Genomic DNA, 21,548 nt, shown 5'->3' on the forward strand with positions numbered 1-21,548 from the left:
ATATCTGAAGGTATTTGTGTCTTCTGTTATCTTTAAAAAGACAGATTTTGAAAACACGTGAGATCTAAATTTTTTACTTTGTTACAGTAGTTTAAGTAGTGCAGTTCGTCTCTAGAAAATGAGAAAATATTCAGATACCAGCAGCACCACAAAATCATGTTCTCCCACTCTCCCCTCCTGCTGACTAGGGGGTCTGCAGATTACTGTGTATGGCCTGTGCTGGAACTAGGGAGTTTGAGATGTATTTTTGCCTTTTCATGCAAATACTGGGCCTGGAAAACAGGTATTTGGAGGAATTACGGAAGGTGTGGTCACTGGAGTTCTCCTTTCCTCAGAACAGACCCGTATACCATGGTTACATGTGCAAGTCTGGCCCACGCCATGGTCAAATCCCCTCGCAAGCTGTGCAAACTACATCGTCGCCTCTGCCTGCCTACAGCTGCTAAATGCCATGGTTTAGCCTGCTGTATTGCAGAATTCGCTCTGGGATAGGGCAAGGCAGAATCCATTGGGTCACTTTGCAATCACACATGGACAGTTACATTTTTTTATCTCAGGTAAAATAGGAAGGACATGTGCATTCTGTAACTGAAAGGCTGGATGTTGACAGAGGATGGATGATACCAAGATACAAACGGTGGCTGGGTCCTTACCTGCACTGCTTATCCGGAAGGACAGGAAGCACTAGAGGTAGAACAGCTCTTGCTGCCTCCTGCAAATCCATCTGGCTGTAAAAAACCCCACTTGTGGTGCTTTGTTGTAACTGCTGCTGAATGGGGAGTTCCAGGACAGTTCTTATCTTTCTGAGTGCAATCACATTAAGAATAGTTCAGATCTTTCTCAGCACTCTGTGTCCAAATATTTTGTATGTTCTGTAGCTTAGCAATGCCTCCCAGGAAATATTACTCTGTCAGTAGGCAAACAATTGCTTAGCTTGAAAGAAGTGTAATTATTTAAGGCATGCACAAATGCTTTTGGCTGCGTGGTGCTGTAACATTATTAACTGTGGGGGAAAAGCTAGCTAGCTCTATTTCAGAAACTGAATTACCATTGTCCTAAAATGCAAAATTGCTGTAAGTCCTATCCTGACCAGAATTCCACATTTGCTCTTGATAGTAGATTGGATTTCAGAGCAGGATTAAGTAAATAAGTCATATTAAAATGACAAAATGGGTAAATAGAATATAATGTGAAATGAAATGTAAATTGGATTTAGGCAAACACTTTTATACAGACCTCCCGTCAAACCCTATCAGACTGCTTCAAATTCCTACTGTGATTTCTGCTCGCAGTTCTATTACATGTTGCCACTCAAGGGCATTTGATGTTTTCTCTCTCTGGAAATTCATTTGCATTTAAATGATTTGAAATAATCATAAAAGCCAAGTGCTATGAAGTTTGAAATTAGTTACTGTCTATAAATTGCGATGCCATTAAAAGATGATTTTGAAGAGCTTTGCTGTCTCAAATGTATGCAGATTAAAATCTAACAAAGTACACCTTGTTACAAAACTGTAAAGAATGGTGTGACATGGACTTAAATTGATTTATTCTCCTACTAGTGCCTATAAACTTTACATACTTGGGTTTCTTCTGAAAGTGGAAAAAACCTTTCATTTGCCTGATGAATCTGAGCCAAATTCTGTTCTCAGATGGGCTTTCATTGGGTGTATCTGACACCAGTGCTTGGCCCTCAGAGTTTAATCTATACGGTCTATTAAATTTCTGGAAATGCTGTATGAATAGTTGGGTCTCATAATTTTTTTATGGAGGGAATAAAGGAGTGGGATCAGGAACAGTGGAGGCCATTCACAGTTGGCAGCATGCGTATGTGCATTTATACTTTTATCTGTTCAGTTTTCCCCCTCTCCCTTGAATTTCAATGTTCTCCTGGTAGGTGTTTCTATAGGATCTTCTCTCGGAGGCAGCTGGTGCTCCTGGTATGTCACCCTGGAGCCAGCCTCGCCTTCTTGCCGATGGAAGGGTAAAACCTGGTTAGGAGCAGAAATACATTTTGAAATACTGAAGCCCTTTTGAAAGAGAGCTCTTTTCTCCATTCACCTCCAGACGAGCTTAGGCAAAATAGAGCTGTCACCTCATAAACTCGTCTTCTACCTTGCCTTCCCTAGCACTCTTCCACTTTTAACCTATTCCTGCTCTCTGCCTGTGAGACCTTGTTGCAGTATACAGCCTAATATAAATTCCTACTCTCACTTTGTTTATACCATTGGGATATTATAACTTTACATTTTTGGATACCGGCAGTACATTCCAAATATATTTTCCTATCCCCAAATCATTTTAAATGGATTTAACCACAAATATATGTTCAACTATGTCTAGTTGTATAACTTGATCTTAAGATATTTGTAACAAAGAAAGAGAAGTTGCCTTGGTTTATAGGGCTCAGAATGCGAGGATGGAATTACCTCCTTATAAACATATTTATGTGTGGATTTTTATTATTCAAAAGAATGAAAGAAGTGTGTAGAACATATCTTAAAGGGCAAGGAAAGTTTTTGTTTTTGTATTTCCTGTAGTTCAAAACCTCCTAATATAGTTTCCTTGAAGATAACTTTAGTTGTGCAATTCTTACACTTTCTAGTACAATAAAAAGTCCTATACTTGTTTATGTATGAGTCATAAAGCAAAGTAGCTGTCTTAAATACCTGTTTAATAAGCCACTTTTTTTTCTGAAGTTGTCTCAGTGGTTAGTGCAAACTAGCAGCTAATCCTTCCTTAATTAAAAGTGCAAATTCAGTGTATGCACACTAGTGCGGGGACAACACCTGGTCTCTCAAGTAAGGTTCATGGTTGCTACAGTGTCAGATTAGTGATGGGGAGTGGGGAGAGTGAGACAGGAATGAACTGTTAAATACATTATTGTTCCTATATCATGCCACAGGCCTCTTATGTTAGTGTTCTGGTGGAGTCCTGACTGACTTACTGGAAGGAAAATCCTTATAGGTTCACTGAGCAGCACAGGCTAAATAGCCCCAAATAAAGGATGACTCTGTTCAGTTCTGATCATTCCCTGGAAAATCAGTTGGAGGACAATGGATTTTGCATAGGAAATGAGAGGTGGACTACTGGCCCTGAGCAGGTTTTCACTGCAAAAGCAATTCTGGCTTCTACACAGGTTTTGCTGAAAACCCTCTTGCCTGAATTATTGATCCAAAAGCGAACATTATTTCCGTCTCAGGGGGTTTCGTCTGAGCAGAACTACAGACTACCAGCACCTCTTTCTTTCATTGAAATGACCTGGCCACTTTGCTAGCAACCATTGACTTCAGTCATTTTCCACAGTCTACTTCAGGAGCTTGGAACACGAGAATTTTGCCCATATCCATGAAGGAAGAGCCCTGGAGCAGCAGCACTGAGAAACTGGGGATAGTCCCTGGAAGTCTCATCAGTGCCTGAAAGTGCTGCGATACAACACTAGTTTGGACAGGGATAAAGGATGCACCTATTCACCTTTGAACTGATCCAAGTGGTTGCTCCAGGTGCCTGCTTTTCCTTCATGAGAGAAAAAAATTGCTTGTGAGAAGAGTGGATAGTCTATCTTTCAGTGGGAAATCCTTTTTAGCACAATCTATAGAAAAGCTGGAAAAGCTTTCGCTTGAGCACAGTCCTCCATCACAGCAGGGTTTACTTAAACAAATTAAAAGCTTATGAAAAGACTGTTTTTTTTGATATGTCCTTTCAAGAAAGACATCCAATGAATGAGCTATGGTCATTGATTCTGTTCTGCTTTAAATCAATAGTCACAGACCACTAAAGAAAGTTTTGCAAATCATCTGGTTTTGAGAACTCTTACTACTCAAAACAAGATCTGGCAAAATAGATAAAAAATTACTCATAACTGCACATAAAATTGTGGCAGGAGATCTAACTGAAAAATATAACATTTTATGAACTCAGGGCAAAACAATATCTCCCAGAACATATTGCAATCTGATCTTTGCAGATGTTATTAAAATAATGCAGAGTTTGATAAAAATGCATAAATTATACTTTATTGTTGTGGATTATAAAATGTGTTCTGAAAGAGATGGTAAGCACAGCAGGCATTTTGCTTTATCTAGCTTGACAGCACTTCTTTGCCATTAAATGAGGAGGCATAACTTGATATGTGCAAAAGGCAGAGAAGGAAAGGGCCTAGACTGAAAACTTTCCAAAGATGGGACTATCTACTTGTGAGTTTACACAGTGCTTAGCACAGAGACCCTTGAGTGCTCAGCGCTCTCCCTGGCACAGACGCCAACATAAATTGCAGGAGAAACTTTCTTCTTTGTTCTAAATGATAATGTTTTCTTTATATTTTCAAAGCCTCATGTTCTTACAAAGAGCTTAAGTGCCCTTTTGGTTTCATCTGCCCTTTTTTCTTTACCACTCCCTACAGGCATTTTTTTAGCTGTGCTTTGACCTATGTGAAGAAACATAAAGTTTTGGCTCCCCAAACCTGTGTAAGTTCAGTATTGCAGCTCAGACCTGTCACTGTACAAGATGGGTTTGAGGGCCAGAACTGCAGCACTGAATTTAAAACATAGTGGGAGGTAACCCCATGTCCTACTACTGCAATGACATTTTTACTTTTAGGGTTTTTTCCCCTCAGGCAAGCATTTCTAAATGTTCTGGAATAGAAACTAACAGATGGGATTTCTTTAAAAAGATACAAACCACAGCTTAGGGTTTCAATCTGATTTTTTTTCTACCAGAAGGTAGGTAATTAATGATTCAATGTGCAGCCACCATGCACTGGAATTCAAGCTGCTGGAAATCTCATTTGTAACCATAAGAATGCAAAGGGACACAAAAAGCTTGATTTGTTTTTGTGGCTTTCCTGAGTTAAAATTAAACCTATTACCAAGAGCTGACAATGCAATATTGTTGCATTAAAGCCATGTTTATACTTTTTCATGCAGAATGTTTCCTGTGAATAACGACCTATTGGAATAGAAAAAAAAAATAGAATTTGTGATATTTTTTGAAGGCAGAGGTTAAAGTTATTATTCTACTGTTGTAGTATATGTTTGTAGCCACACATGCTGTGCCTACTGCCTGCATATTGTCTCTACTGCCTGCAGAGTTTGCTACCCTGATCACTGCTGGTAACAGGGATATTAGACATTCGCTAGACAATATCATTCCTTTTAGTTATCCAGCAGGAGACTGAATTTTGTGAACATGCTGATTGTGTCCCAGATTTATCTTTCTATAAGTCAGCTCTCTTTGGAGCCAGTGAGTTGCTCACTGCACCTCTGTTCTTCTCATTCATTTTTGAAGTTGCTCTGTTACAGATTTCCCACCTCCCATTTAGTCAGCTGTAAACAGGAGGCAACTTCTCCAGAGGAAAGTAGTTATATAATCAATGCACTGATTTAGATTTGTTTAATATAAACAGGAGAATAAATTTAAATAAAGGTGAAATACTTGGTTTCTTCTCTGGAACTCGCTTCATGCAGAGGAGAAGTGCACTGGGACAAAGAGTTATCCCTTCTTAGCAGAGCCAAGAGCCTTGTGTGTCTTTTTGCACTGTCTCCAAGGAATGAAACCTCCAACAACGTGGCATTAGTCAGAAATAGCCTAAGTCTAGAAAGCATTTAACAATATGCTTAACTTCAAGCATTTTTTTCAGTCCCACCAACCTCTTTAACAAGGCACTTAGCATCCTCTCTGAACAAGGATACTTTCCTGGAGTTGGCCTTAACAAGGGAACAAAGCTACTTCCTTTTGCTGTGCATTCTAATGCTCTTTGAGTTCTACCTCTTCTGCAACACCTCTGAGGAGCTGACTCTGCTTTAGGCAGGAAAAGGATAAAGGCAAAGGGTTAAGTAATCAGTTGTCATCATATCTTTGCATATCATCCTGGTCATCCCATGACTGGTGGTTTCTCTCATTCATCCACCCTTGGATCTTGCCCAGTAAATGTAGAAGGTCATACTTGGAGTCCCAGCACCTTCACCAGAGACTGACCACACAGAACACACCTCTGAAACAGTGAAATAAGTGCAGGGAAGGGTCACTCAAAAGGTAGTGCAGGACTGCTAACTCCTTTCCTGCGTAATTTTGGCCAACTGTTTGTGCACTTCTAATTATGCTTTTACTGTTGATTTAAATTGTAACACTACCAATATTTTCACATGGTCTTTACTTAGGGGGAAAGTAAGCAGAAGAGTGAACACTGGTTAAGGGAAATGAAAGCAAATCTGTTTACTGATAATATATGTGGCAACACTGAGACAGGTAAATGGTACTCAGGGATTGCTCTCTGCTCATGTTTATGATCTTCAATATATTTGTGCATTTCTCATTTACTGCCCAGGAAAAGTTTGCATTTCCCAATTACAGATGTATCATGACAATTTTGGTCACAACAAGGTTACAAATTCTGTCATTCGGCAGACCTACACTGCTATTTAGTAGTACTTCTGAATGTGATTTTACTGGTCTCTGTTCTCATTGGAGAATATACTAAAATTCAGATTAAAGGTAAATGCCTTCTTTATGCACTGGAGTTTTTCACAGCTTCTTCCTCAGAGAAGCTTCTCTTTTCCTCATTTAATCTTGAAAGGTCATTTTAGGAACTAAAAAGCCCTGTTGCCAACTTTTTAAATAATTATGATCTCCAATAAAATGCCATCTATTTTTAACATTGTACTTTTTAGTGTGTCTTTTTTAAAGACACAAGTAGATGGCTTTTTCCATGAATAATGTATAACTTCAGAAACTTTGAATGCTATGACATAAATTATCAACTACTTTTCCACTATTTGCTGATAAAGTGGGGGCGTTTTCCACACACTCTGTAGTCAGCTCATGTTTAGAGTCAGCTTTGTTTTGTTGCTGTATTTGAATGATGACATTTCATCATAGTTTATGCCACTTAATAGCATAAAATGTCAGAAGGAAATGATCATAACACTTCTGCAGGTGATAAGCATTCCCTGCCTGTACTCTGTGAAGTAAGTCATGGTGCACTCTGTAAAGTAAAAGCAGACACTGTGGCAAAGGTACTGGGATTAGGAACACAGAGTGTGACTGGTTTAGCAGAGGAAACATCTAGAAGATACCTTTCAAAACATGGCTGAGGTCTTTCAAGGATGGGCAATATTGATGACAGTCAGAGAGAGCCCCCTAAGCTGTGTGCACGATCTGGTGGAGCACAATGGTTGGACTTCATGATTGATGGCTGAGTGACAGGGGCAGAGAACCCATGGGCAGTGCAGAAGTGTTTCAATATCCTCATTTGCCAGGGTCAACAATAGTGGTGATATATTTAAACTGGTAATTCAGCCATGAGAGCAGGAAAACACTGAAACATTTGAAAAAGGGGATGAGAAGAAAAATGAAGTGCATAGCTGAGACTGTATTTTGGCAGTTAAATATTCAGCTGGCTTAATGTGCTTCAGGAAATAGTGATGTTTAGGATGAAGAGAAGAAGAAAATTAGTGGAAGTGGAGGAAACCAGATAACATTTTTTTCAGGCAAGAAGCATATTAAAGCAAATAAAGTACTGGAGGGGGAGAGTCTGCTGGGACCTGGAGCTTAGCAGAGAAGTGGTAAAGCAAATAACAGGAGTTAGAGAGAATAAGAGAGATGGAAACTGAAAGGAGAAAATAGCCTCACAGCACATGGAAGCAAAATATCTGGAGGAGACCCTTGGGGACACTAGTGTGGATTTATGTCCTGCAATTATAATTAGTGAAAATGAGGGGATAAAATGAGATTTTGAATTTTTAGGAGGACAGAACTCTTTCCAAGTATCAAAGTAAGTTTTATATTGTCCTTGTCTGCTAATTTCTTTCTGAACTGCCTCATCCATTGCTTGTCTTTCCAGAAAGCACCTTGCCTGTGACACACCCTGGGATGAACTGCACTTTTCAGTGGAAGAAACAAGAGGAAGAAAACTCCAGAGAAATTGAAAGATCCATTTGTAACAAACATAATAAATATCAATAAATTGCATGGTCAGAAATAGCACCGACAATAAACAGGATGTGGTAACTGGAATGAGCATATAAAGCAATGCTCATCAAATGATCAGATTTGCAGGGGGACAAGAGTATTTGTATTTTTAAAAATGCTTTTTGGCTGTCAGTTCCCTGGAAGAAGTTTCTGGTTGGCACCAAAATTTCATGAAGGAGTTGGACAGGCAGAAATGTGAACCACTCTTATACTTGGAAATCTAGAAATGTATGAATTCTTTGGCAGGCTCTGGATGCTGCAGAACAGGCCCTACATTCACCTAATAAAGCAACACTTGCTACATCTGTATGCCTTTTGGTAAGAAAGATAATGAAAATGTGAGGAATTTGTGTCCTTGAGTTCACACGTTTTATGAATGTTTATAAGAGCAAATATTTATTAATTTAGGATGGCTGTTTTAAGGATGTGTTGCAACTTGTTGTTACCTTGGAAATCACCCAGTCAAAATCATCAGGAATTTTTCAAATATCTAGTCATTGGATATTTTGCATAAACAAACTGAGTAACTTCAGAGAACGGACAGTCTTGGATAACTCAGAAAAGGTGGCTGAATATTTCAAATATTTTACCAGAAATAATTCATTGTAGACTAGCAGCATTAATGTCAAATCCAGCTAGTTGCACAATAATTGAGGATTCATAAAATGTTTCTGGGAATCACCATGTAATTACCATTGTCTCCAGTGGTGGTACAGGAAAATAATATGCAATATTTCAAGATATTTAATTAAGAAGTGTCAGTGAGTTACCTTGAAGATAACTTCTATCACCCCCATATGACAGGCTTGTGTATGACTAGATGATGGACGAGTCCTCTCAGTATGAAAGACAGATGAACTGAGGAACATCAACATGATATGCAGAACTCAGGATGATGAAGTATATATAATTGTTATTTACTCTTTAAAGGTGACCTACAAATACAATGCTTTATGGTTAGTTTTCTTCTTTATAATGCAATAAGAACTCTAAAAAGTTCTCCAGTAGAAACTGTACTTTTCTTTTTCCTTAGAAATTCTTGTCCATTTTGTTTTTCCCCAAAGACCTCTGATCCATGAGGGAAGTAACAGGTTTATGGTATCAGATATCAAGGAAAAAAAGATGTTTGTGTGAGGGTAATTTCTTCTGTGGTCTGCTTTAGATGTGGGAGCTGTTATAAATTCATGTGTGGTTTACTAGTAATGTCAAAGCAAAAACCAACATCCCTGTCTTGGGAATTGCAGAAAAAAACTTGTAGCCTTCATGATGAAAATGTAATATGAGATCAGGGACAAAACGGAATAGAGAATTTAAAGAAAGATGGGTCTCCTCATAGTTATTTCTTTCAAAGGAATTAAGGAACTACCAGTTTATGTTATTTAGCATAAACAATGGACTGTGTTCCTTGCTCAAGTAACTGCTCTCTTACATTCTGTGGGCTGCGCTACCTTACATTTTGACTAACTGCAGTTTTTCTCACTGTCACCACACAGCTGACTTGATCACAGCCTTCAGTTTGGGAATCCTTGCTTTTTACTCTGACTCTTGCTTACCGGCCCATTTGTCTTCTACTCTATCAGTGCCCTTCTCTGTGGACCCTAAGGTGATAATTACATTAGCTGTACTTCATCACAAGCTTGTTCGGGCTTGACAGTTGATTTTGGCTGACTATAATCAGCCTTGTCCCCACTTGTCATTGTCCCTTTGTGCAGTGGTTGAACATGACTCTTTCTACATTAGCAAGTACTGTGCTCCATTAGGAGTGGATCTGCTGAGTGAAATAACCTGCACTGACCTCTGTGCTACATGCGGTTTTGGGGACTTTGTGCTAGTTACAGCCTGGTCTTGTAGGCTGAACACTCGTTAGTGGCTGAAACACATCTTTGGGTTTGTCTTCATCTGAAAGAGGTCTGGTTCGTGTGCTCTGAGACAGGTCTCTTGTGGAAATCACAGCATATAATGGGGAAAGGTTTGGGAGATTTAAAAATGCATTTCTGACCATCAGTGCTGAGGAAGGTACCTTTGCTGCTTGCTGATATACCCAGTGTAGTACTTCTTCACCTGGTCTAAAATGAGACAGGATTCCTAGGGTTTCCCTGTGTTAAAAGGTAGGTGGAAATATTTTTGTGGTTTTTCTACAACTAAACCTTCTCTTCCTGTGCTCAATTAGCAGAGGATATGTGCTCTTTTTCCTTAGTGTGTGCATCCTGACGAAGTGTAATCTGGGTTTATTCCTATGGAAGTATCTCAGTGGGATATCCAGCTGACTTCAGTGGATCATCTCAAAACTAGAACAGGTGAGCCTTCTTGTCCCTTCTACCTCTTCAAGATGGTTGGGGCCCTTTTTATTCCCTTAGTCATAAATTTGGATATGAAAAGGAGAATAATTGCATGCATCTACACTTTCTCTCTCTCTGCTTTTTTGTATATGTCAAAGAACTTGATCAGTGTTGCTGAAGTCCATGGGTGTCTCATCTTCTTCTCTTCTTCATCTCATCTGCTTCTCTTTGCATGCCTTTTGCAGCCACTTCTGGGAACAGTGCATATAATTAATTAAATAATAATAATAAAATTAATAATAGAAAAGGATTTAATTAAATTTTGTCAGTGAGTATAAATTTAAAATAGATTACTGGAGTTCACTGAAAGATCCTGCACATTAAGTAAGAATAAGTGCAGCTGAGACAGCTGATGAGAAAAATTGTGTTTGAAGAAATGCTCTATTTATTTGACAGGAATTATTATTTGACACAGGATTGAAAGCAAGGGCAGGGTCTACTTTTTGCAGTTGTTGCAATCACCAATGCTGGAAGAAAGGCAGGAAGTTTAGGAGTTGAGAAAACTGGTTGTAGTGGATTTTGCATGCATGGGTCATGGGTAGTGTTGAGAGTAGAAGTGTGTCCATTCTGATTCTTTCACTGCAAAACCCCTCATGAGAGGTCATTGTCAACACAGCATTTGGTTCAATGGGGCCTTAGATTACATCAGAGATCGCACAAAGGTGCTCAGAACACAGTGACACTATGAGGGAAGGCTCTCACAAATGCGGTATTTGCTCATTTTTCTGTGATTCTGAATGTGACCTTGTGCAGAACACATGCAAGCTGACTTTGAGTAAACTATTATTTTATGAAAATGTGGCATCACTATTCTAAACTCTTTCTTTGTCTCTTTCTTTCCCGTGTCTTTTCCCTTTACTTCTATGGAGGTCCTTCATGGAATATCCATTATTTAATTTATTTCATTCTGCCTTTTTTCCCCCAAATATTTCTTAAATAAAGCTCTTTTCTTTTTTCTGCATTGTAGGTCAAGACTAGAAGCAACAATGATGCTTCTCTTTTTTCTAACACAAGCCTATACTTGTGAAGACTCATAAATAACTTCAATACCAATAAGCACAAGAAAAACTTGTTGACTGCACAGGAGACATATTTGTAGACAGAGTGAAAGCATAAACAATGTGTTCTCATTATTCCAAACCAAAAGAAAGTCAGCACTATGTGGAAAGTTCATAAGGATTGCACATCACAAAAGTATCTTGAGATGTTAGAAGCTAACAGCCAGATCTTAGCTACAAAAAATGGCCGTAATACCTCTGATGTTGCTGGAGCAATGGCCGTTCATACCAGACTGTCCTGGACTTCTGATTTTTAGTCTGCATTTTACACATATTTTTTGTCATCAATCTCCATTTATCTCAATGACAAATGCGTATTTCACAGTCAGAAGTAGACAAAGAGGTGCATTCATTGTTATAACTGATAAATTAGTGCCTTTGTTCAAACAACTTGCATTTACATTCACTGTTAGAGAAGGATAATCTTCTTAAAAATTTATAAGCTGACTATGCAGGTTAACTTAAATGTGCAGTTGTACAGTGTTGACTCAGAGTTAAATTTAGGAGCACTTTGCAAAACTAGTGGAAAGTAGAGCATTTGTTCAAACTTGCAAATGGTTGAGCTAAATATGTTGTGAGCATTCAGTCAGGAGTTAGGGTCAAACAGTGTTCTCAGAGTGTTTTCTGTGCATCGATTGGTCTAATTTTGGAGATAATTTTGTATTTTATTCAAAACTAGACAAGGCTGTGAGGAAAACATGGACTCATGGGGTACAGAAAAAGACTGATACATAAAGCAAGCCTGATGTTCTGCTTCTCTTTGTGTGCCTTAGGCAGCCACTTCTGGGAACAGTATTCAGCTACCCGGGGTCAGGTTCTCTTTGAGCTGCCTGTGAGGATACCTCCCATAGTTACACTGGGCATCCCCAGCCCATCTGACAGCAAAAGGATTTTAGTTTATCAATTATTTGTTCAGAGGCCTCCCCTAGTTCTTTGCAAGCTGGGATCTGGGCTTTCAAACCCAGACATGTACTGTCTGAGTAAATGTGTAATTCATGTGTGTAAATGCACAGTGTGCTCACATAAATCAGTTGCTCTCATCCACGGGTGACCAGGCAGCTGCCTAACTGGCCATGTTCCCATACAAATACCTTATTTAGAGACAAGAATTAGGCATCCATGATATATGGATGTCATTTTATGCCCTTAAACTGATTAATGGGAAAATTATTTTTCACCCTTTATTTGTTTCACATTCTCCCATCTCCCTCTAACGTGTCCCAGGACATAAAACACTCTGAAATGTCCATCCAGTCTTTCAGATTATAAATCCCTCTGGATAGGAGGATTTGCTTTATATGTTTTCTCCTGTGAGCCTGGTGTACTCTCATGTGCTAGGAAAGTACTTGAGCACATGCCTATAGTTCTCAGCAAGACCAGTGTCCAGGGGCTGTGAATTCACGTGCCGGCCCACCAGCTGTCTCCAGAGGTGCCATGTAGCCAGCCTGCAGACAACCACTGGTGATGGAGGTGTCCTAAGGAGCTTGGTCCTCAGAGGGTGTGCAGAGGTTGTGATGGCACATGGTGAGCTTGTGCTTCCAACGAAGACAATACCTGAAGGCTCTTCCTCACCCCTTATAAGGGGTCCTTCTGTCACAGTGCTCTGTTGGGGTAGAGGCCCATGTATTCTTATGTCAACTGATTTCAGCTGGGAATAACAGTCAGATCTAACCAATTTTTTTAAACATGACCATCTAATACCTGTTCATTTAGCACATTAAGTAGCTTTGAAGTCATTAAAGAATGAGTCCAGCTTCAGATGTTACTTGAAAATGAATGATCACTCCTGCCTGGGTATAGGATGTTTCTGATATGTTATGAGAGAGGCTGCAGAGTCCTACTGAATTTATTATTTAGCCAATGACTTGCTGACATCTGAATCTGCACAATTTGCTATGAATAATTTAAACCATAGGGAGCAGAAAGTGCAACTGAATTAAAAGACCAAAAAATGCTTGAAAATGCTTTTCTTGCTTAAAACTTGAAGATCAAAAAAGAAAAAATTGCAGTTTAGGATCACTCTGCACTGTACAAGAAACCAGCAGAGTTGCAGAGTTGAGCTCATTGGATATATCCACTTTAAATGGCATCTCTTTGTAGTCAGTCAGGAAAAAGCTGTAGACATTAATAAGCAAATATTAAACATTTATTTTGTGTGTTTTTACTTGTCTTCAGAGGATCATTCTGTAAGCAATTTATGTTACCAGATAGGCTTTATTCCACCATTGTGTACAAATTACCTGTTGCTCACTTATTAATCCTGCTTTTCTGTTTCCTTTGCAAGCCAGTCTGCAAGGTGCAGAGCTTCAGAGTCCAGAGCAGTGTTGGAATACAATGTTGGAGTATTTTCTGGAGTTTATAATATGTATCACTGCTCTTAGGCTAAATTAGGAAAGTTTGAGATTTTTGCAGTAACCTTTGTTGTGACGAGAAGGATTGCCAAACTTGGGGTTTAGGTTGCAAGTTAATAGGCAGTGGGGGGCAGAGGAAGAACAGTGTCTTTTTGCTCTCTGAAGCACCATATCCTGGTGGTAGCAGATGGAATGGGTGCTGGGATCAATGAAATTATGTTCTCTTTCACTGTGATAATTGCAACACTCCTTGCTGACTTCCATGTTTATGATCACGGGTGAATGTGATATATTTCAACAGAAAAAGGTCCAGGAAAGTGTATTTTCTGTACAGTAATCAAGACAATAATAATCCTGGGTAAAATACGTGTGCTTAAGGTTGTAAACACACTGAGCAAGTGCAGTGACTGCTGGGCTAGATGTGGCTGTCATCACTCCTAGCAGTGAGATGTTCCTTTGCTGATGTTGTGGGTGAGTGAGTGGGGTTTGTGCAGCACATCCCTTCACGAGGCAAGAGGTTACTCTCATCCAAGTGGAAAGAGCTTCACTTGTGCCTTGTGGTAAAGGATAAGCAGCTGGGAACACTCACCACAGATCAGTGCTTTTTTTCTTAGCTGGCTATTTGCAGTTAGCCAGTTTTTTTAAACTAACTTATAGGTGTTTTGCAGGTCAATTTTTATGGCTTGCTTTGACATATGATGGAGGAGACTGCATAGGCTGAATGTTTACTCCCATACTTTCTTGGGACAGTAAGTATTTAACTGCTTAATAGTGCAACAATGTGTATTTAATCCCCCCCCCCACCCCCCAAAGGCCATTCAGTCATAAATATCTCTAGATTTTTGAGTACAGAATTTGAAGTATGAGGTCACCAGAGTCTGTGTTCCACATGTTGATGTAGGAAGTATCCAGGAAGCATTCTTGACCATGCTGTGTATCACATAGGCAAATGGCCATGACTCAGGTAGCAGTGAATTAAACAGCTTCCAAAGAGCACTTACGCTCCAGAAATGGAGAACTGACCTAAGCCATGATTGAAAATGTGTGTAAACAGCACTTATTTCACTCTACCACTGTTATACCAGGACCAGGAAAGACAATGAATGAGGGTGCATGTACAGCAATAAAATTTCCAATTTGTTGACTCGGTGTCCTGCAACAGTGTTTCAGTCTTTTTTTCTTTTGTTCCCCAGGAATTTATTGTTTGTAAAATTCTCTGTGTAACTATGATTTCTTCTAGAGGATCATCAGGAAGACCTGTAAGCTGTTTCCTGACAGGAGATTGAGAGAAAATGAACTGTTAACAAGAATGTTGCCTGCTGCCTGAATTGCCCTAATTCATGAAGGGACATAAAGCTTAGACAAAAATTTATGGTGCCTTAGGCCTTGGAGTGGCTCAGTTGTTTAACAGCATATTTGTGTTCATGCAAGCACAGATCTGGGCTGAACCAGAGCATCGGCCGGAGCGCTGCCATGGATGGATAGGGGCTCTTCAGGAAGGACCATCCCGGGGGATGGAGGGAATTCTGTCTGAGAACAGCAGGGATGCACAGAGCTCTGCCCTGGCATGGATGATGAGACAGCTCAGAACTTGCAAGTTAGGATTAGCAGGAATAATAATGTGGGTGTTTTTGAGTGGGGTGCCTGCTAGTGCCAGCCTGACTGGGAAGAACAGAAGAAGCCTTCTGCAGACAGCTGGAAGAAGTCTTGTGTTTGCATGCCCTGGTACTCATGGAAGACTCCAACCACCCTGATATCTGCTGGACACAACACAGCAGGACACAAGTAATCTGGGAGGTCTCTGGAGCGCAGGGATGGTGACTTCCTGATGTGACTGGTAGAAGAGCCAACAAAGGGAGACACCCTGACAGACCTGATACTTACAAACATGAAAGTTGTGGGCAACCTTGTCTTCAGTGACCATGAGCTGTGGAATTCAGGGTTGTGAGAGGTGGGAGAAGTGCCAAGATCAGTATCACAATTCTGAACTTCATAACAGATTTTGTCTTGTTCAAAGACCTATTTGGAAGGGTCCCATGGGACATGGTACTGAATACATGAGCAGTCCCTAAGGGCTGGTTGATTTTCAATATCACCTCCTCCAAGCTCAAGAATGGTCCAGCCTGACAAGCAGGGAAGAAAGCAAAAGTAGTAGAAGGGCTTCATGGATGAACAAGAAGAGCAAGGAAGCCTTATCCTCATTGAAGGAGGAGTGGGGCAGAGAATATTTAAACAAATTGTACATGCACAAATTCTTAGACTGAAGGAATTTGAACAATCTCCCTGTAGAAAGAGGATTCTCTGTTACGAGCAGCTCTTCCACCTTTTCGTGACATGTGAATTTAGTTTTTTTCTTCTGAAAAGAAAAATCAACTGAAGGCTGATTTACTTTTCTAAATATAGCCACTTCTCTAACCTTGCAAACACATTTCATAGCTGCAAGGTGATAGTAAAACTGTTTAGAGCTCAGTTTAAAACAAGCAAACAAATACGCATCTGGGCAAGATATAGAAACAATATTTGTAAACAATTGAATACACTAAGTAATCTTAAGACAAAGTAAATAGTTTATGAGATGTACATAGTTAACTACTATCTACTAAAACTATTATCAAGAATAAACCACAAACAAGGGAAAAGGGCAATAGATGAGAGTATATCTTCAATGATAATTTGACTGGCCCTACAGTTCAACATTTCTTAGGGCCATATTGACATATTTATAAGATAAACATTATATTTACAAAAAATGATTATAAAAAACCCCTGAAAGCGGTCCTGAAACTGTATCATTTGTCATGTTTTTTTTTTTTTTTTTTTTTTGTGTATCAGAATCTGTTAATTAACTGCACTGTTATATTTTTGTGAGAGATATCAATTTATCCAAGCTGCTGTTCCATTTCAAAAGATCTCAGAATAAGATTCTTCACCTATTCAGTTGAAAGCTCACTATCCCACAGAGCCTTTTTTTAATCACTTCAATGCATACCTCCTTAGAGAGTAGAAAGTGTTCTTGACTTTATTAAAATACATTTTGTCTTCCAAACTGAAAACTAATCCAGATTCAGAGTCAAAAGATCATCATGCTCAGTTCTAAAAGATTTTTTAATTTTTTGGTTTTGGTGTTAATAAACCTTGAAAGTTTGCATATTGTTGCTAGTGTATACTTTGATCACTGGATTTGAAATGCAAGCTCTTTGGCCGTGGCCCTTATTTTCATTACATTCAGGCAGCACTGAATACAGTGGAGACCAAACTCATTCAGAGGCCTCTTAATGCCAACAGCAATATATAACAATTATAGAAAGAATATTAACAAGCACACATGTTTTAGTGAGATTTTTTTTTAAATTTCTGTCCCTTACTTGCCCTGTGATTTTTGACCTGAGGTCCTCTGTAAGAACTGAACAGGATTTTCTAAATATTATTGTGTCTTCCTGAAAAATGTGTTTCTAAGTTGAGTTTGGTGATATAAATGTCCTCTTCCCAGCTGCAGATATCTCTGTCCAGAGACGTTTGCTTTTCATGTACCAATAAGATAGTTTTTTCCCATATGATTGAGCAGGTCTGTGAGCAGCACAATAAAGGAGACAAACATGAGGGTGCTGCAGCTGGCCATAATCCTATCCTCCTCTCCTGACCTCTGTTAGATGGTTTTGAAGTTATTCAACACAGCTTTACTCCTGGATCTGCTGTAAAAGTCTGCTTGGTGAAAAATTAGAAAAAAAAACTTGAGGAAAAAAAACAAACGTGAAAAAACTTGTAAATACAAGTCTTCATGCCACTCTTTTTCTCCATCCAGTAGAGTGGTTCAAAATGTGGAGAAGCCTGGTTAGGGAGTGATCAGCGACTGGAAAGTGGCATTGGTGCCTGCTTTCTTGAATTCAGGACAACAAAATGCAGAACAAAGATGCTCTGAGCATGCATAGCCTGCCTGCTTCCAGCTTTGGTGGATACAGAGCTCCTCAGTAGCTGTAGGAGCTGTAGCAGCTGGGAAGTTTAGTAGCAGTTATTCAAGCTAAAGATGTTCTCACTGTTTTACTGGCTTGGCTCTTAACTTATTTCCAAAACCTACAAATGTATATTATATCTTGAGAAACTATAGCAATTGTTTTGGGTTCTGGTTTTGTTTTCTTGCAGACTACAAAGAGCATTATTTTAATAGAGTTCTGTTTTACATTAGAACTTCATTAAAATGTATTTTTTCTATCCTGGCACAGTGCTTCTGATAACTGACATCCAAAAACTCACCTCACCCAAATGAAAGATTGATCTGATCCCCATTTTCAGGAAAAGATATAATGAGTGATCAATTGTGGCTTGAAAACTTGGATAGCAGGTTCCAAAATGAGCAGTATTTATGGCTGTTTTATAAGCACTTAAAAAATAGGACAGAAATACCAATATAGCCTTGACTACCAAAGTGACTTTATAAAATCTCCATTTAAATTATAATGTCTTGAATTTAATGCACTTTAATGTTTTTAATTTTGAATTAGGAAGGAAAAGGAATTCATGACATTTGCACTGTGTGACTCTGCTATGTGGAAACTCACAGCATCTCATAATGGCTTAGACGGCAATAATAAATAAACAAAATGGGCCTTAGGCTATTTTTTTTCCTCATTTGTATGCACAAAGATGTCACCAAAGTCGCCTGTTTTCTCTCTGTAATGGTAACACAGTCCTTGTTTAAACTATGGTTGTTATAAAAGTCAGTTACCATTATCTTCCTAATAGTTTTTATCATATGGTTGCACTTCTGAATCCACAGTATCTCTTCTGCTTGCTGTTGAGATGTAGTTGGAAATTTGGACACAAGTGGGTATTTACCCATTTAATAAAGAAATGTATAAAAAACCCCCAATGCTTTTGGACATTCTGTATTGCACTTTGGTTTTCCATATCATAAAAAACCCCAGTGCTGGAAGCACAGTAAACAGGGATGTCTGGGTGGGACTTGGCCATGGTGAAGAACATTAGGAGGAATTTATTTGCAGTAAGGGTGATTAAACATGGAATGGGCTGCCCAGGGAGGTGGTGGAGTCACTGTTCCTGGAGGTGTTTAAGAAAAAACTGGAGGTGGCACTTTTTGCCATGGTCTAGTTGACATGCTGAGCCATGGGTTGGACTTGATGATTTCAGAGGTCTTTTCCAATCTAACCGATTCTATGATTCTGTAGTTATTTCAGGTGTCATTTCATGAAAAAAGTTATTTCCCCATGTAACCCCTCATGGACATCACAGGCCTGATGTTTATTCACATAGTCAAGATGTAAAACACAAAACACATGAATGCCCAGATAAGTCCTGCAGCTTGCTGCTCTTTGGGCTCTCTCAGTCACTAGTCACTTCAATTTCTATTACTTTTCTCTCCATTTCAACAGCTGAGTATTCATTAGCAGCAATTAAAGACAGGAAACCTAAATCCCTTAGCTACAAAGCCTTTCACCTTTCACCCCACTCAAATACAAAACTACCTTTAAACCAGAAATGATAAGTAGAACTTCTCATAAAGAACAACGATCAAACCTGTGAACCTACAAATGATGAAATGCAACCTAATAAACCACTAAGCAACAAAAAAAGCCAGTTAACTTACCCCCAAAATACAAGAACTTCTTTAAATGTCCCCTGGCAGAGCTTGAGACCATGTCCTCCTGTCCTATCACTGGTTACCTGGGAGAAGAGACCAAGCACCACTTAGCTACAACCTCCTTGCAGGCAGTTGTAGTGAGCAATAAGGTCACCCCTGAGCCTCCTTTTCTCCGGTTTAAACAACCCCAGCTCCCTCAGACATTCCCCATAGGACTTTTGTTCCAGACCAATTCTGTCTCCCTTTTCTTGAGTCTCTTCAGCACGTCAGTGTCTTTCTTGCAGTGAGGGGCCCAAAACTGAACACAGGATTTGAGGTGTGGCCTCACCAGTGCTGAGTGCAGGAGGTCAATCACTGCCCTGGTGCTGCTGGCCACACTATTGTTGATACAATCTAGGATGCTGTTGGCCTTCTTGGCCACCTGGGCACAGCTGGCTCGTGCTCAGTCACTGTCAACTGGCACCTGCAGGTCCTTCTTCCCTGGGCAGTTTTCCAGCTGCTCTGTCCCCAGCCTGTAGCACTGCCTGGGGTTGTTGTGGCCAAAGTGTAGGACCCAGCACTTGCTCTCGTTAAACCACATATTGGTGTTCTCAGCCTATTTATTCAGCCTCTCCTCTGCAGAGCCCTTCCGCCCTCCAGCAGATTGACACTCGCACCCAACATGGTGTTGCCCATGAATTTAGTAAGGATAGACACAATCCTTTCACCAGATCATCAGTAAAAATACTGAATAGGACTGGACCCAGTACTGATCCCTGGGGGACATCACTAGTGACTGGATGTCAACTGGATGCAGCATTATGTTCTTGAATGAGAAAATTCAAGGCTATATATAACAATGTAATTCAAAAGAGTTGAAAACAGCAAGGAGAAAAATGGAGACAAAACTGCAAGGCAGGTCAGAACTTGTAGATACATAGTGTACTGGACAGCCAAACACCCATTGAAGAGATGTTTCATAGAAGTACATACACTTAAGGCCAAGGCAGAAGTAGAATTTGGATAACGGAGCAGTCTTGTGTCTAAGGAACAGACAAAATATTTTCTGTACTGAGGAGAGAAGATGAGCTACAGGAAGAGAAGACAACATAGCAGGAAAGAAAACAGGAATAGAAGCCAGTTTCACAAGAAGAGAGGAAAAAAATTGTAAATATCTAGGGATAAAGACTCCAGGAGAGAACAAGATGACAGTGTATTAAAAGCAGAGAGCATGAACTGAGGGTGAAGAGAGCACAGAGAATCAGCATGAGGGAAGCTAAGTGGTGGAACACCTGCTCAATGTTCAATAAAATGAAGTTTTCTTTGAGGATGACAACTCCCTGAGATCCAGAGCTACAGACCGGCTCAAAAGAGGTGTACAAGAGAGTGGGGAAAATTTGTGACTCACTTTCACATTGGGATATTACCAGGTAATCTTGGCATCAAGCAAGCGATGACTCAGATGACTTTGAGCTCTTAAAGGGGGTGAAGTTGTGAGAAGATAATGCAATTAGATAGCACAAGATCTTGGGATATTTGGTCACTGCAATATTAGATTGGACATTAGTCATTTACAAAGAAGGTGGTGCAAAGGGAACTCAGTCCAAGATTCACAATTTCAAGAGGGAACCCAACATGTTAAAGGAGTAAGTGAATGTTGTCAGCCCAGGCTGAGGAACTTGGGAGCGAAGTGCAAATGACTCTGGGAATTTATTCATGTCAGAAGAATGCAAACTGTCAGAAAGGTCTTTTCTAAGCTAGAGTTAGGTCTTACAGATCAGGAAAAAAAAGATTAGAAATAAATGGGGAACCTATAGTGAGGAGAAAAAGTAACAAGCAAATAAACCTGGCTTTTTCAAGGTAGTCATTACTGGTGTAAAAAGAATAGTGCTGGAAGTTCAACTAAGTTAGAACTGGGAATGGATATTAAAATGAATAGAGGAAAAATGTTTGCTTAGCTATAGGAAACTTAGGTAAAGGAACTTTTGTCTAAAATGATCCTCCTGGTTTGATCAAAAAATATTTGCACAGGCAGAGCAAGGATTATTTAATCTGACACAATGGAAGCTGAGAAAGGATATATGAACACTGCCTGCAAATACATCTGTGTGGAAAGGCATCACATAGGAATAAAAGGTCAGTCTGGATAATGGAGGAAAGTTTCTGACCATGAGAGCTTTGAGGCTGTGGAAAGGCCTTCAAGTGGGAATGGAGCTGGAACAGTTTATGGATGACATTATCAGAGTTATCTATGGCA

At 39.6% G+C, this 21,548-nt stretch overlaps 1 long non-coding RNA gene across 1 annotated transcript in view; it reads left to right on the top strand.

The window, feature by feature from the left end:
* Positions 1-18,324, top strand: part of LOC108445048 — a 121,426-nt gene extending 103,102 nt beyond the window's left edge. The window contains exons 10-12 of the long non-coding RNA XR_001859787.1: positions 7,841-10,265; positions 14,385-14,465; positions 14,957-18,324. This is a non-coding gene — a long non-coding RNA (uncharacterized LOC108445048). The remainder of the gene's footprint in view (positions 1-7,840; positions 10,266-14,384; positions 14,466-14,956) is intronic.
* The last annotated feature ends 3,224 nt before the right edge of the window (positions 18,325-21,548 follow it).

The sequence above is a fragment of the Corvus brachyrhynchos genome, unplaced genomic scaffold (genome assembly GCF_000691975.1).
Source record: "Corvus brachyrhynchos isolate BGI_N302 unplaced genomic scaffold, ASM69197v1 scaffold80, whole genome shotgun sequence".
Lineage (NCBI taxonomy): Eukaryota > Metazoa > Chordata > Aves > Passeriformes > Corvidae > Corvus > Corvus brachyrhynchos.